This window comes from Rhinopithecus roxellana, chromosome 10 (assembly GCF_007565055.1).
Source record: "Rhinopithecus roxellana isolate Shanxi Qingling chromosome 10, ASM756505v1, whole genome shotgun sequence".
NCBI lineage: Eukaryota > Metazoa > Chordata > Mammalia > Primates > Cercopithecidae > Rhinopithecus > Rhinopithecus roxellana.
In genome coordinates, this window is record NC_044558.1 from 32,523,460 (window position 1) to 32,540,085 (window position 16,626).

Genomic DNA, 16,626 nt, shown 5'->3' on the forward strand with positions numbered 1-16,626 from the left:
CTTTGGAGAATTTTGTAAGATACCAAACTGAAAGGGGGCAGACATGAAGAATACAAAAGTTTTAGAAATAAACATAGGTGAAAGAAACTACTATTTACCTGGTAAACTGGTAGACCTTGAGTTGGTGACAGAACACCTGAGCTGTTGTTTACTCAGTAATTTATTACTGTCAAGTATCTAGTCAGTGTTTAGCATTGGAAAATGTACTAAAAATGAGTGTGATTCATTGCTCTTCTCTATGATTGGTATGATGGGTGGACGGAGATAATAGGAGAGTTCCAGGAAATCAGGATGGAGATGCCAATGAGGTCAACATTTTGAAAGAGAAAGATTTATTATTAACATCGAGGCTAGAGCTATGCTGAAAATAGCCATTTGTGTAGATGAATCCAAAAGAAAAGAGTTGAACTACCAGTTGATAATGGTAAAATACATTTAAGGATGTATATGCAATTTTCAGAATACTAGTTAAAAAAAAAAAGACAAAAAACTTTGTTTTCATGCTTATAAAACTTCAGCCGTAAGTTCAAAAGAGGAAATTGACTTTATTAATTTGTGACCTTAAGCAAATTGTAATTATTTTCCATTTCTCAAATAGAAACAACATTTGGTGATTGCAGTATTTAAAATCTTTTCCTCACATATCTCTGGCAAGTGTTGTTACTTATATCCTACACAGAATAATACATCAGAGGAAGCAGTTATGTCTTTGAGATTTTTCCTTTAACTGGAATGCTCTCACCCTCCACATTTAGCAGTTTGAGTCATAATCTTTTTTTAAGTTTTATCTTATGAATTTATTTGTGTTGCAAACTATTTCAACATGAAAAAAAATTACGAGGCACCTATGTATTTTTAACTCAAATAAAACAAAGGCTATAATTTTATGGCATTTATGTTAAATTTTTAATGCAATTCATTTTTAATAAAGTCTTTATTTTAGAATAGTTTGATTACAGAATTGAAGTTAGTACAGAGAGTGCTCAGATACCCACACTCAGTTTCCCCTATTATTAATATAATACATTAGTATGATACAGTTGTCACAATGAGCCAACATAAATATATTGTTATTAACTAAGTCCATATTTTATCCGGATTTCTTCAGTTTTTTCCTTGATGTCCTTCTGTTGTTCCAGGATCCCATTTAGGAAACCATGTTACATTTAGTGGTCATGTCTCCTTAGGCTCCTCTTGCTGTGACAGTTTCTCAGACTTCATTTTATTTTGATGACCTTGACAATTTTGAGGAGTAAAGGTTACATATTTTGTAGAATATTCTTCAGTTGGTATTTGGCTGATATTTTGTCATGATTAGACTTGGATTATGGGGTTTGGGAGGAAAACCACCAGAGGTAAATTGTCATCCTCATCATATTGAGGATATCTATTAGCAGTGTGACTTATCACTGTTTATGCTAACGTTGATAATCTGGCTTGAGGTAGTTTTTATCATATTTCCCCATTATAAAGACACTCAGTGTATTAGTCTGTCTTCATGCTGCTGATAAAGACATTCCCAAGACTGCGCAATTTACAAAAGAGGGAGGTTTAATGGACTTACGGTTCCACATGGTTGGGGAGGCCACAAAATCATGGCAGAAGGCAAAGAGAAGCAAGTCACATCTTACATGGATGTCAGCAGGCAACGAGAGAGAGAGAGAGAGAGAGAGAGAGAGAGAGAGAGAAAGTGAGTACTTGTGCAGGGAAACTCCCATTTTTAAAACCATCGTATCTCATGAGACTCACCCACCATCACGAGAATAGCGTGGGAAAGACCCACCAACATGATTCAGTTCTCTCTCTCACCAGGTCCCTTCCACAATATGTGGGAATTATGGGAGCTACAATATGAGATTTAGGTGGAGACGCAGAGCCAAACCATATCATTCTGCCCCTGACCCCTCCCAAATCTTGTGTCTTCACATTTCAAAGACAATCATACCTTCCCAACAGACTCCCAAAGTCTTAACTCGTTTCAGCATTAACTTAAAAGCTCCCAGTCCAAAGTCTCATCTGAGACAAGGCAAGTCCCTTCCACCTATGAGCCTTTAAAATCAAAAGCAAGTTAGTTACTTCCTAGATAAAATGATGATACAGGCATTAGGTAAATACAGCCATTCCAAATGGGAGAAATTGTTCAAAACAAAGTGGCTACAGGCCCCACGCAAGTCCAAAATCCAGTGGGGTGGTCAATTTTTTTTTTTTTTTTTTTTTTTTTTTTTTTTTTTTTTTTTTTTGAGACAGAGTCTCACTCTGTTGCCTAGGCTGGAATGCAGTGGTGCGCACTTGGCTCACTGCAACCTCCACCTCCCCAGTTCAAGCAATTCTTCTGCCTCAACCTCCCAAGTAGCTTGGACTACAGGCATATGCCATCATGCCCAGCAAATTTTTTGTATTTTTAGTGGACATAGGGTTTCACTGTGTTAGCCAGGATGGTCTCGACCTTGTAGAACCTGATGATTGTGTCTTGGGGGTGTTTGTTTTTTTTATATTATCTTGCAGGAATTCTCTGATTTTCTCAAATTTGCATGTTGGCCTCTCTAGTAAGATTGGGAAAAATTTTGTGAACTGTTATATATCCTCAAATATGTTTTCCAAGTTGCTTGACTTCTCTCTCAGGAATGCCAGTGAATTGTAGGTTTGAACTCTTCACATAATCCCATGTTTCTTGGAGATTTAGTCATTTTTCTTATTGTTTATTCTCTTTTTTGTCTTGCTATGTTGATTCAAATGACTAGTCTTTGAGCTCTGAGATTCTTTGCTCAGCTTGCTCTGTCGTGTTGTTAGCTGTTGTATTGTTAATGCTTCCAACCGTATTATGACATTTCTTGTGAATTTTTCACTTCCAGAACTTTTCCTGTTTTTTTGGTTTAGTTCTTTCTTAAAATGACTATTGCATCTTTCAGTTCTTGGATCGTTTTACTGGATTCCCTGGATTCTTTGGATTGTGTTGTGACTTTCTTCTAGATCTAATTGAGTTTCCTTGCCATCCAAATTTCTGAATTGTACATCTGTCATTTCAGCCATGTCAATCTGGTTAAGAAGCATTTCTGGGAAGCTAGTGAGATCATTTAGAGGTAAGGAGACACTTAGACTTTTTGAATTGCCAGAGTTCTTATGCTGATTCTTTCTCATATGAGAGGGCTTGTGTTCCTTTATCTGTTTTAGAATTTGCTGTCATTTGGATGGGATTTTTTATTTTTATATTCTTTATTTACCTTAAAGGTTTGACTGTGAGATATATATCTGTTTGTTTGGCTTCAATTCTGGGTCCTAAAAGAAGTCCATGGCTTTGCATGGGATCTTTATTTGTGGAAAGATTCCTGCATTTTGTTTCACAGGTATGTATCCTGGCCGAATTTTTTTTTTTTGAGTGGAGGTAGGGCAGCGTAATTCAAGTTCCAATCCAGTAGATGGTGCTTAAGACTCATGGCTGGCAGGTGGGAAGCAGGGAGTGGTGGCTCAGGCCTGTAATTCCAGCAATTTGGGAGGCCAAGGCAGGCAGATCACTTTAGGAAGCCCAGGAGGGCGGATCACTTGAGGTCAGGAGTTTGTGACCAGCCTGGCCAACATGGTGAAACATTGTCTCTACTAAAAATACAAAAATTAGCCTACTATGGTGGTGTACACCTGTAATCCCAGCTACTCCAGAGGCTGTGGCAGGAGAATCGCTTGAACCCAGGAGGCAGAGGTTGCAGAGAGCCAAGATCGTGCCACTACACTCCAGCCTGGGCGATAGAGCCTAGACTCCGTCTTTAGAAATAAAAGAGAGAGAGAGAGAGAAAAGGAAAAAGAGCCTGGGATGCAGAGAATGCAATGAGCCGAGATCGCACCACTGCACTCCAGCCTGGGAAACACAAGGAGACTCTGGTCTCCAAAAAAAAAAAAAAAGAGTAATGGCTGGCAGATTGGCTCTTAGCCTAGCACCTCTTTTGAATTTAACCTAGCACCTCTTTTGAATTTGGCCTAGCACCTCTTTTGTAATTCAGCACCTTTGCAGCAGTGCTCTGTGGTGGGGGAGATGGGAGAGAAGAGATGACCCCCTTACCACATACGTTCTTGGACCTTAGGGGAGCCTTCTGCAATCACTGGTGCCATGCCCTTGAACCCCTGCCTCACTTCCCCTTGCTCTGAGAGTGAGGGCTTTTCCCCTGCTCCAACCACAAATCTCAGCTCTGCATTCTGGAGCTGTCTGCTCTGACCGTGGGGACTTGGTGCCCACTGGGCCAGCTGCCTTATCCTCTGACCCTTTGAGATCAAGCCCCAGCTGTGCTTGGTGGGGGCAGGGGGATTTGGCAGGGAATTGCCCCAGGGTGGGGTTGTTCCCAGGCCACTAGCAAAGCACTCAAAGCAATATGCCTGCTCCTGTGCAAGCAGTCAGGCAGGGAACCCCAAGAGGGGTCAGTGCACAGGCAGATATGCAGATCTGACCCACCTTGATAACTCAGGAAAGACAGCCCTGTTCTCTCCCAGTCCAGTCAGCAAAGTCAAGAGCCATGCAGAGGAACATGGAGAACCCTTGGATATGGATGTCTATTACCGTATTTTATTGCAGCTGTGCCCATGCAAAATCCCCTGGGCTTTACACATGCTCAAGCTCGGTCTATGTCTACTCTCTGGGCAGTCCCCCCTACCAGCTTAACTGTCTGTACGGGTGGTGGCATCTCATGCAGCAAGGATCCCAGAAGTCCATAGTAAGAGTGGGTTTCTCCACAGGTTCTTCACTTACCACTTCCTTAGGAGCCATTCAGGGACATGGAATCCGTCCTATAGGTCAGCTATCCCATACAGTGCTCCCAGTTTCATCTCTCTTTAACCTTGGTGCCTGCATTGCCTCTCTGTCAACTCTCAGTGTTTTCTTCCAAAAGATCTGTTTTGAAGTATGTTGATTTACTCCATAGTTTGGTCTCACTCGCTGGGAGAGGCTCTTCCTGGGTGTGCCTAGTTGGCGCTCTTTTCCCACCTTTTCTTAGGATACATTTTATTTCTTTGCTATCATTTGTAGTGTTTCCTCTTTCATTTCTGATTTTTGTTATTCAAATCTTCTTTCTTTTTTCTTAGTCTGGCTGAAAATTTGCTGACTTTACCTTTAAAAAACCGAACTCTTCATTGTGGCAGACAGTGTGGCGATTCCTCAAGGATCTAGAGCTAGAAATACCATTTGACCCAGCAATCCCATTACTAGGTCCATTACTGGGTATATACTGAAAGGATTATAAATCATGCTACTATGAAGACACATGCAAACGTATGTTTATTGTGGCACTATTCACAATAGCAAAGACTTGGAACCAACCCAAATGTCCATCAATGATAGACTGGATTAAGAAAATGTGGCACATATACACCATGGAATACTATGCAACCATAAAAAGGGTGAGTTCATGTCCTTTGCAAGGATATGGATAAAGCTGGAAACCATCATTCTAAGCAAACTGTCACAAGGACAGAAAACCAAATACCGCATGTTCTCACTCATAGGTGGGAGTTGAACAACGAGAACACATGGACACAGGGCAGGGAACATCACACATCGGGGCCTGGTGGGGGTTGGGGGGCTGGGGGAGGGATAGCATTAAGAGAAATACCTAATGTGAATGACGAGTTGATGGGTGCCGCAAACCACCATGGCACGTGTATACCTGTGTAACAAACCTGCACGTTGTGCACATGTACCCTAGAACTTAAAGTATAATAGAAAAAAGAAAAGAAATTGTCCCTCCCAAGTCCCCATCTTCTACCCAGTCCATGGAAACACTGTCTTCCATGAAACTGGTCCCTGGTGCCCAAAAGGATGGGGGCCATTGTTACATTAGACAACCTATTTTGGGATTAGACTCTTCCACCTCTCCAAACTTAGTAAAGTCCTACCGATCCATACAGCTTAATCTAAAACACTTTCTCTTCCATAAAATAGTTCCTAATTCTTCCAGGTAGCTTTCAAATTCTTCCACGCTTCTTACTGCATATGAATAACTACATGATACTGAATCCTAACATTAATAAATATTGCTTTTTTTTTTTTTTTTAGATAATGAAAGTAGATACCATGTTCATTAGTGTTACTAGCTTGGTTTTTTAGTGCATAGTTGTTCAATAAATATTTGTTAAATGAATACAGGTGAAATGACTCTAAAGCAGGGATTGGCTCAATTCACATGGAAGCTTTCAGTCAGGCCATAACACTCACTGATACATCACTGTCCTTCCCTAAGTTAATTTTTCTGTTATCTTTGCTCTCATGAGAGTAAATAGGTCACCTACTCTCTCTTATTATTAACTGTTATCATGTCTGTCTTACCCACTAGACTGAAAGCTAGTCTAGTGTATCAGCTAAGTCTTACTTATTTTTTATGCTAAGAGAGGACCTTAAATAGCAATAAGCATTTGTTGAACAAAATATATCATTTTAGTGTTACATGGTGAACAAAAAAAAATGAGAGAATAAAAAAATAAATATTAAAAGTTTGAAGGGGTAAATGGCAAAGGTGAAGTTTTACACAACGAATTAGACAAAAAGAGAAAAAAATGATGCTTTAAGTGGGTTAAAGTAAGTAGAGTCTGAGAAGATAACTTTTTATTTCATTCTGTTGGTTAAATTCTGTTGGCAGAAATCCTCAGCATTAAGAAGAGATTGAAGACTGAATTTAAAGGGTCAAAAAGTTGGATAACAATATGTTTGCATGTAAAATAATTTCTTTCTTATCTTTGTCTCAGTAAAATAATATGGTAGTCCTATGAATATACAAACAATTATTTTTGGAATATAGGCATGAAAAAACAAAATTTGTTATATTCATTTTTTATTCACTTGATAACATAGAAGAGTATGATCTTCTGGCCATCTGTTTTGCTCTGATAGCCTTGGAATGGGAATCTCAGCAAAGTGTGTAACATAAGCCATTCACTTCAGAAGGAATTTGTAGAATTTCATGAACAGTGGTCGTGATGTTAATGAGTATGTACAGTATTCTTCTGGCAGGTATAACAGAATGTAGATAATCCTCTGTTCTTTTATTAGGTATGAAGTATGGCAGCTAGGAATAATGTGATCATTTATAGGAATTATAATATTTATGTATTTCAGTTGAAGAATCGGCTTGACATAAATGTGACGGGATTGAGAGCAGTGTGAAATATTTTCCACAGGAAGTGATTAGGTTGAATTTATGCTGAAAAAGGTTATAGAAGAAGCAAGCTTTTCTTTTTAGAGTTTTGCTATAGCTTTGCTGAAGTTTATTCTGATCTTAGAAATTACTAACTTTTGCTTAACACAATATCACTTAATTTGTAACACCAATTATTATACTAATAGTAAAATAACTACTGTAGTAAAAGATATTTGAGAAATCTTTATTTGGAAATGTGAGGTTTTTTATAATGATATTTTAGATACCCAATTATTTATGAAATAGATTAGTTGTTATTTTTAAACATCCAAATCTGAAATGACATTCTCCAAAAGAATGAATATGTACATGTGTATGAAATCTTTTTTAGAGATGATATGATTTATTTAAGTGGCCCTTCTTTAGGCACATAGCTTATTCTACTCATATTTTTCTAACTTCATTTGATCATTAATCCGCCTCTTCTAGCAATACTTAAAACTGCCTTTTCGACTCTTTCTTGCTTATCCTTCAATACAGAAGCCATCTGCTGGATATAATGCCTTCTTTGTACGTTTTGTGTACTTTATTTTTCCCTCCATTGCCTATCCAGTACTTTTGATTCTGCTGTTATATTTCTAAAAACAAAATAAGGAAATGTTAACATACTCATCTGTAGCCATTTAATTTGAGGAAAGATATGTGAAATATGACTGATTTGAATAAAATATTATTTTGAGTAACACAATTTTGCTTCTGTGAAATAGCAGGTGTTTGTATACTGCAATATTCAAAGTCAACTAACATTCTCCAACTTCCTTATAATTTTGAGATTCATAGCAGCTTGAACCCTGCTGACTGTTTCAACCTAAGCTTGCCAAATCATGTCAGTATTTCAAAGAGACAGTGGACCTTTTGGAAAATACATATTGCTAGGGAGAGGTGGGCGATATATTCTTAAACTGTCTCCAATATTGATGTGAATTTTCCAGTTTTATCAAAAAAGCCCTACAGTCTTCTAATTGTAACTTCATTGTTGAGCATTGGTCTCTGTTTTGTCTTTTCTTCAAATTCACTGAACCCTAAGGCAAATTTTGCCTACATTTTTTTAAGACATCCCAGAACAAGTGGCAATTTGATTGATAATGATGTTATTTTAGATTACAAAATTATTTCTATAGAAACACTATAAGAATACTATTTTTTTATTTTTGTTTTACTGTTATTTTTGAGACAGCGTCTGGCTCTATCGCCCAGGCTGGAGTGCAGAGGCTCCATCTTCTCTCACCGTAACCTCTGCCTTCCGCACTCAAGTGATTCTTCCATTCTAGCCTCCTGAGTAGCTGGGACAATAGGCATCTGCCACCACGCCCAGCTAATTTATGTTTTTTTGGTTTTGGTTTTGTTTTGTTTTGTTTTGAGTGTAGTTTTGGTCTTGTTGCCCAGGCTGGAGTGCAGTGGCGTGATCTCAGCTCATGCAGCCTCCACCTCCCTGGTTCAAGTGATTCTCCTGCCTCAGCATCCCAAGTAGCTGGGACTACCGGCATCCACCACCACGCCTGGCTAATTTTTGTATTTTTAGTAGAGACAGGTTTTCACCATGTTGCCCAGGCTAGTCTCAAACTCCTGGGTTCAAGCGATCTGCCCCCCTCAGCCTCCCAAAGTTCTGGGGGATTACAGGCATGAGCCAGTCCTGGCCAAGAATGCTATTTTAAATACAACTAAAATAGCCATGTACATCTATGGTTTGCCTCTGGGTAAGCAGATTTAGGTATAAAGGTCTAGTTAAGAAGAGAACTAACTTTTTTTGAGTGCTCACATCGTATTATTGTACTATACTTCTTAAATATATGTTACCTTATTTAATCCTCTTAAGATTTAGCTACTGCTATCCCTATTACACAAAGATCATAATAGCTAGCATTTATTGAGCACTTACTCTGTACCATGCACTGTGGTAAGAGCTTTATGTGTGCTATCTTTGTTACAGTCTCATTGAGAGGTATGATATTATCCCTGTAAAGAATTGAATTTCTGGATATTTTAAGTAACTTGCCCAAGTAGTCCTACTTTTCTAAGGATCAGCCTTCACGAGGTAATCAAGCTCATGTCTGATTCCCAGGGCCATATTCTTTCCTCTATGTGACTGCTTCTCTTTTTATAACATACCAGTGTTTGTTTTAAAATAGAAATTACTTTAGATGATTTAATAATTTAGTATCGTAGATATTCCCTCAAATCTTTAAAGCTCCATGTTTGGGTTTTCCATGGCATGACACCACATACCCCAATGTGTATTTGCATTCCATTTTGAGAAGCTGAGCAGGTCAATATAGTTCTTCCAAAGCTTGCACTGTATTTATAGCAGTTGTGCAAGGAATTATGTCAAATTGACTAAACTGCCATCCTGTGTACCCCTGAATTGCTTTGGTGAAAATGCTCTAATGATTGGGAGTGTCTGTTCAGTCCCTCTTGCACCTCAAAGATAAACCTGCCAACTCAGGTGACAATTAATCTGTACAATGTGATGAAGATAATTCAGGATGTTGATGTTTAGCGAGTCCTGTTCAGCTCACATCACACATTTTTTTTCCTTCTAAGGTCAAGAGTGTTTTCAATGTTGACAGTGGTAATTTAGCTCTGAGCTGAACTACTATTAAATTGTCTATATAGAGGCAAAGAAGTTCAGACTTTCTGTTCTACATCACCATGTCACCTCTATGCTTCATGTTTTCCTGTAAGTGGCCCAGATTTTCTTGTGAAATTACACATTTTCTCTCACTGTCAGAAAGAGAGAAAGAGAATTTCATTTTGTAATAATGCCAGAACACATGTGTGTGCTTCCACTAGCACACTGTAATTCTGGGACTTGGGAATGGTCCAGTCCGGCGATATGCTTGTCTCTTGTATTTATATATACAGATTTGTTCTGCTGGTCATGTGCCAGGCTCTTTGTGCATGTTTTCCCCTTTCCACCTAGTTTAAAAGTTTCTGTAATCTTAATATGCACTACTGCTAGTCACTTCACACTCTAGAATCGAAAGTGAATGAGTATTGCTTACTAAACATTGCTGTTTTCTATAGATTTTTCTTTCTTTGTAAGTCACAGAAAATTATTGTTTGCAGAAGGTGACTCAAGAATCTTTAGCCTGGCAGGAAGTAGAAATCTGATAAAGTTTAGTTGTTACATAACCGTGTTTTGTCAAAAAAAATGTGTTTTGAGTTGATTGGTATCAAATTAACATTTGTAAGCTACTGGTCCTTTTAACTAGTGTTAAATTAAGAAAAATTTTCCATTAAGCAGAATTTCTAAATAATTGTCTTAATTTGGATCTTGTAAAGAGAAATTTTAAGCCACCAGCACTTGGATTGACTAGATAGCCCATTGCTTTGATGCCTGGCCAATTTTTCCTCCATCTGTGAGTCAGCTTAAGTATGCCTACTCTTTTTTTCCAACCTCCCCTGACTCACTCAGGCAGAATAGAGGCCCTGCTCCCTGTTTTTCTCTTATGTCCCTACTATGCACTTGTGTAACAAGAGCCCTTTTAAGTATAATCTTCCATGTGATAAGGGCCTGCCTCTGGAGTTGGCATGATGTTCCACCATGTATAAGAGTAGGAATTACCTCAGTTTATCTTTTCCTATTCAGTGTTGCACACAATGCCAGGCATATAGTAGGTACTCTAGTCTAAATACATGGTAAGGAATGGGTGGAAGCATGAGTTTGTCTTTAAGCTATAAAGTTAGTTTTTAAATAACGTAATGATTCCTGGTAGTGAACTTCTGGAACATGCCTACAATGTAATAGCATGAACTGTGAAGCCAGATAGTTTCTGTGTGAATCCCAGCTTTGCCAAATGAAGCTTCTGTACCTGGGCAAGGCACTTAACCTCTCTGTGCCTCAGTTTCTTCTTTTGTAAAACCAGGATTATATTTTTTTATGAGGATGTAATGTGACCATATATCTAAAGTACTTAGAATAGCGCCCGATGCATACTAAGTTGCTCTGTAATGTTTCTGTTCTTACGATATAACCTACAAGGAAAAAGTAGAATTGCAGTGTGCTGTGACAACAGGCCCCTGGAAAAATGTGTTTTTGTAAGTTGAGAAGATGAATGGAAACTTAACTATGCCTAGCAAATTCCCATGGTCTTCTGCTCTGAAAGGATGTCTTTGTTAGTGCTGTCTTTATTAAGAGTGTCTTAGGGGATGGAAAGCTGAGGTCACAGTGAGACCTCACTGATGTTGCTAATGGAGCCTAGTGGTTTCATCTGGTGGGACATGGCAGTGTCATGGAGCCATCATTTGACTCATCTAATTGTGAATTATTGTGAGAGAGAAACAGGTATTAGGGTAACTGTAGACTTTTGTCCAAACCAGGAAGGAGGTGCTGTTATAAATACATTGAAACAGTGGGCATAGACAGAGCAGTTTCAGGAAAATCAGAATTACTTAGAAGAACATTTTAGACTTTTCAGTACATATATGACCAAGTTCACTTAAGAACCTTTCTGAGATACACTACCTTTGATGTGCATCGTTACCTTGAAATTGCTTTCAGAAGACAAATGGGTCTGTTTAGTTTCATTCATTAGTACAGAATGTGAACTACACAGTTGAGTTTAGGTCTCACTGCTTTCCCCAGTCCTAGTGTCCACTGAGTGGGTCTGGGAAAAAGAGCTGATTCCTTTCCGCCATGGTAGACTGGAAAGCAGTGGAAGCAAGAGAGGATGACATGAATTAAGAAGTTACTTTTTCTTTAATCTAAATGTTTAACCACTTCCCCTGAATTGAATTCCATTTTTCTGATAGAGAATTGCAACCGGTCGTGTTTGGTTAACCCAGATCCTTGGATTTACAACTGAAAAAATAAAATAAAATAAAAAGAAACATACTCAGATCAGTGGCTTTTCATGGCTGTTTATCTTTACGGTGTCAGAACCGGACTAGAACTTAGGTTTCTGTTATAAAATCCAATGCTATCTTCAGTACACTGGTAAATCATCAGAGAATATAGTGTCTAAATAAATTAAACCTCTATGTTCTTTATAGCTGAAACTTCATATATATACATATGTATGTATATATATAGTATATTAGAGAATTATTTACATCTGGTTTCATCCTCTTACAAGAGCATTTGGATTTGAGAGCAGCAAGTGGCACTCTGCCAGTGACAAATGGAAGCACTGTGATTGCCTTCCCATCATCCGCTACCTTTTATGGTGTCAAGGGATTTCTAGCTCTCCTTTGTGACCCAGCTGCAAAACAGCTGTTGTTTAGGCTCCTGCCTTTCCACTCTCACAAGACAGTGTTCCTTACCATCCCCACAGGGTTTAAACTTCTGCAGTACAAGTGTCAACTCCGTTCTGTGAGCTCAGGCCTCCCCTTTGGGAGCCAAACAGCATAGCACTTCGCATGCTTTCACTAAGTAGTTTGGAAGGAATGATCCAGTGAATGCTTATAGTGCTGGTGATAACAAATGAGAAAACCCATTGTACTTACAGCCACGCTGAATGGTTGGAGTCATGGCTAATAGCTAATATTTCAGGGTTTTCTAATTGCACTGATTCCCTAAGTGGAGATCACACTGACCACTTTATCCATCTAAAGCAAAGTTTCCTATTGGAAACCAGTTTTTCATGAACTTTTGGTGCCATCTTATGGATCACAGAATGCTAATAAAATTTGCATTTTTTTTTGTTTCCCTTATGGGGACGAGTTGTTACCGATGATGGCAGTGGCATGAAACTATGAGGATTACTCAGATCTCAAGATTTAGTCAGATTTATCACGGAAACTATGCCATCCATCATTTAGGCAACAACATTTCATAAAGAGAGTATGCATTTAAGAAAAGTGTTTTGAGTGTTTGCTTTTGCAAGATGTTTAGCATTCTTCATGCATCTTTGACCACCTACTATGCATCTGGTCCTTGGATAAGTGTTGATTAAACAATTCTACTAAATTGGTTTACAATGAGCAAAAGAGATTACAAATGGTAATTAGAGTACATATGGTAAGTGTCACAACAAAAGTAGGAATCAAGTGTTGTTAGAGCACCCAGGAGGAAAAAGACTCAGCTTAAAGAATCTGGGCAGGCTTAATTTAGTCGTGTCCATAGTTGGCAAGTTATCTAAGACAAATAGATTTTTGGGTTATTTCCTCTTCTAATTTTAAACTAAACTAACTAACAACAACAACAACAAAAAAACACATACACATTAATTTTTATGCCCCCTTGTCATTTATGTTTTATGTTCTTTTAAAACAACCCTGATTGTGTCTCCTCTCCTTCCGCTGACTCTGTTGCTCCTCTTTCCTTCACAGCCAGGTATGTTGGCAGTTGTCTGTAATTGTTCTATCTGTTTTCTTATGCACAGCTTCCCAAATAACACCCACTTCTTCTGGCTTCCATACCTGTTAAACATACCTTCCTGCAGTTACCAGTGATCATGTTATGAAATCTAGTGGATGTTTTTCAGCATTAGATACAATCTACTTCTGCTATTTTCTTGAGACTCTATTTCACTTTACTGTCAACCTCTTGATTCAGCCTAGTAAACCACACCTTTGACATCTCAGGTATCTCAAAAGGGGCCAATCTCAACAATTCTCAAAACTAAGCTTATAATCCTACCCACTAAACTTGGCTCCCTTCCATTATTTACTATCTTCCCTTTGGTTTCGGTCCAAAAACTTAGGGGGTCACCCTTGCTACTCCATTGCCCTCATTGCATTATCTCTGTTCTATCCATGTTATTCTGTCTGTTTTGTATAAATCTCTCTCACATCAGTCCACTAATCTTGCTTTCATTGTCACCTGTCTACTTGCCTTCTGTTCCCATTCCACTTTCTCATCCTTAGTACCCTCAGAGTGATATTCACAAAACAGTGGCTAACATTTTGCTATCTTACTATGACCAATAAGCCAAGTGTGTCCTGCTCTTCCCTGCATTTTCACTTTGTGTGTGGTTCACCTTCACTCCTCTCTGCCTCACTCACCCTGGGCTTCACGCAATGTTTTTGTTCTTCTGCCACAGATATTTTACCTTTGCTGTGCCTCCACTTAGAATACTTCCGTTTCTGTTTCAATTAGTTAATCATACACATATTTTGATTTTTAGATCAAGCATCAATTCTTTTGGAAACCTTCCTTGAGTACTTCCACTAAATTAGAGCAACTGTTATAGGTCAAATGGCCATCAATTGTGTCTGTCATACTCCTAGCACCTGAAGTTTTTTGTGCTTCATCAGGGCAGTTGTGTCTGCTTCTAATCACCATTTTCATTCTAGGGCTCAACACAGCACTGGGCACATGGTAGGTGCCCACAAATATTCATTGGAGTGAAAGGAATCAATGAATACATTTAATGTATTGTGGAAATTTCGTTGTTTTAATTAAAAGCAGACACTTTGGTTTGTAATTCAGAGGTAAATTCTATGCATAATTCTAAAGTCTGAAAACAGCACATTTTAATATCTAGAATGATTTTCATAATTTAAAAATGAAATTTTAGGATATACTTGTATTTACCTGTAACTTTATTGTAAATTTGGTTCAAACATAATTTCTACTTACTTCACCTTAGCTTCCTCGGCTGTTTTAATGAAATGTCTGAATACTGTTTTCATCAACTGAGATTATGAATGGATAATATAAGATGTTGGTTTTAACTCTACTTTGAGCTTAGTGTCATGACACAGTATAGCAACCTAAGTAATTTTCTCAGGTGGAGCTTAAGTTGTGGTTGTGCCTGTCAAATTATCTCCACTGAAATGTTACTATAGTATGTGTGGGTGACCCCTTTAAGTTACAAGGAAAATATATGAGTGAATAGATGTAGAAAGGAAATTAAAATGGTAACATTATAGGAAATCTGAGTAAGGTAAACGCCTTCATTTATGTAATATTTATAGAAGTCAACCATGTTGTGTTTATACCTTAGAATCTAACTTTTTTTACTCTTAATGTCAAATCTGTGTACAAAACAACACTTCAATTTGAATTCTAAGAATCTCAGATATTTAAATATATATTTATGAAAGGTGAGTTACTTATGATTTGAAATGGTTATTTAAAATGGTCCTGTATGTTTACTTGTTATAATGCTTTTTATATTTTTAATTGAAAACATTAAAATGTAAGTAGATGAGTTTTTTGCTGTTGCTTTTCCCATTTCCCCTGCTTCTTGGCATTTTTTTTAAATTTTATTTTATTTTATTTTATTTATTTATTTATTTATTATTATACTTTAAGTTCTAGGGTACATGTGCATAACGTGCAGGTTTGTTACATATGTATACTTGTGCCATGTTGGTGTGCTGCACCCATCAACTCGTCAGCACCCATCAACTCGTCATTTACATCAGGTATAACTCTCAATGCAATCCCTCCCCCCTCCCCCCTCCCCATGATAGGCCCCGGTGTGTGATGTTCCCCTTCCCGAGTCCAAGTGATCTTGGCATTCTTGCAAGTCTTCTTCTTTTACTTTCTTATTGCAAGGTATCAGATTTCCAGTATTCTTATGTCTTGTCAATTCTCAGTCTCTGGCACCCTATCTAGTTGGTGTTTCTGAATTTCTTCCATAGTCTTTTATCCTATCTTCTCAATCACACAGAACTCTTATCACTCCACTACACATGCACCTTCCTATCAACATTTGCTTTCATACAGTCTTTCCCATGGGAATAAATGATACCTACATTCACCCATGTACAACAAGTGAAAATTTGTGAATTCAGATTAGACGGGCATAGTGGTGTGCACCTGTAGTCCCAGCAACTTGGGAAGTTGAGTCGAGAGGGTCACTTGAACCCTGGATTTTAAGATTGCAGTGAGCTATGATCATGCCACTACAGTCCAGCCAAGGCAACAGAGTGAGACCCCATCTGTAATTTTTTTTTTTTTTTTTTAAAGGTGGAGCCATCTTTGACTCTTCTTTTTCCGTTATATCCACACCTGATCCACTGGCCACTTGTCTTTGAAAGAGATCCTGAATCTACTCATTTCTCATTACTTCCACTGCTATCACTTTTATTTAAGCTGTGGAGTATTAACATTCTAAGAGGTCTCCTTACAGACGGTTTTCCACCCAAAATCTAGAGTGTTTTCTAAAATTTATAAGTGAGATCATATTGTGCCTCTATTTCAAGTCCTTCATGATGTTCCTTCCTCATCAAAAGACACTCCAGGTGCCAATTCAGCAGCATATACACTAAAAGGGAAAGGACACAGAGAAGATTTCATGGCTCCTGTACAAGGGTGTCACATAAATTCGTGAAGCGTTCCATATTTGCACAGTTTCCAGAGGCTATTTGACCCTTTCTTGGTTAACACCTAAGAAAACAATATGAGTAAAAGCAATCTGTGGCATTCAAATTGAAATGAATTTTCACTACCAAAAAAAAAGAAAAAAGACAAAGAAATTTTGTGCTCCTTACAGAACCCACTAGGCCCTGCACAGTCTGGTCCCTCCTGTCGTACTCCTGACTTACAATTTTTTATGGGATT

At 38.1% G+C, this 16,626-nt stretch overlaps 1 protein-coding gene and 1 non-coding gene across 2 annotated transcripts in view; both read left to right on the top strand.

The window, feature by feature from the left end:
- Positions 1-16,626, top strand: part of TMTC2 (transmembrane O-mannosyltransferase targeting cadherins 2) — a 453,316-nt gene that overhangs the window by 318,316 nt on the left and 118,374 nt on the right. The window lies entirely within an intron of this gene.
- On the top strand, positions 16,308-16,412 carry LOC115900147. The gene has a single exon (XR_004059824.1). It is a non-coding gene; the product is annotated as a U6 spliceosomal RNA (small nuclear RNA).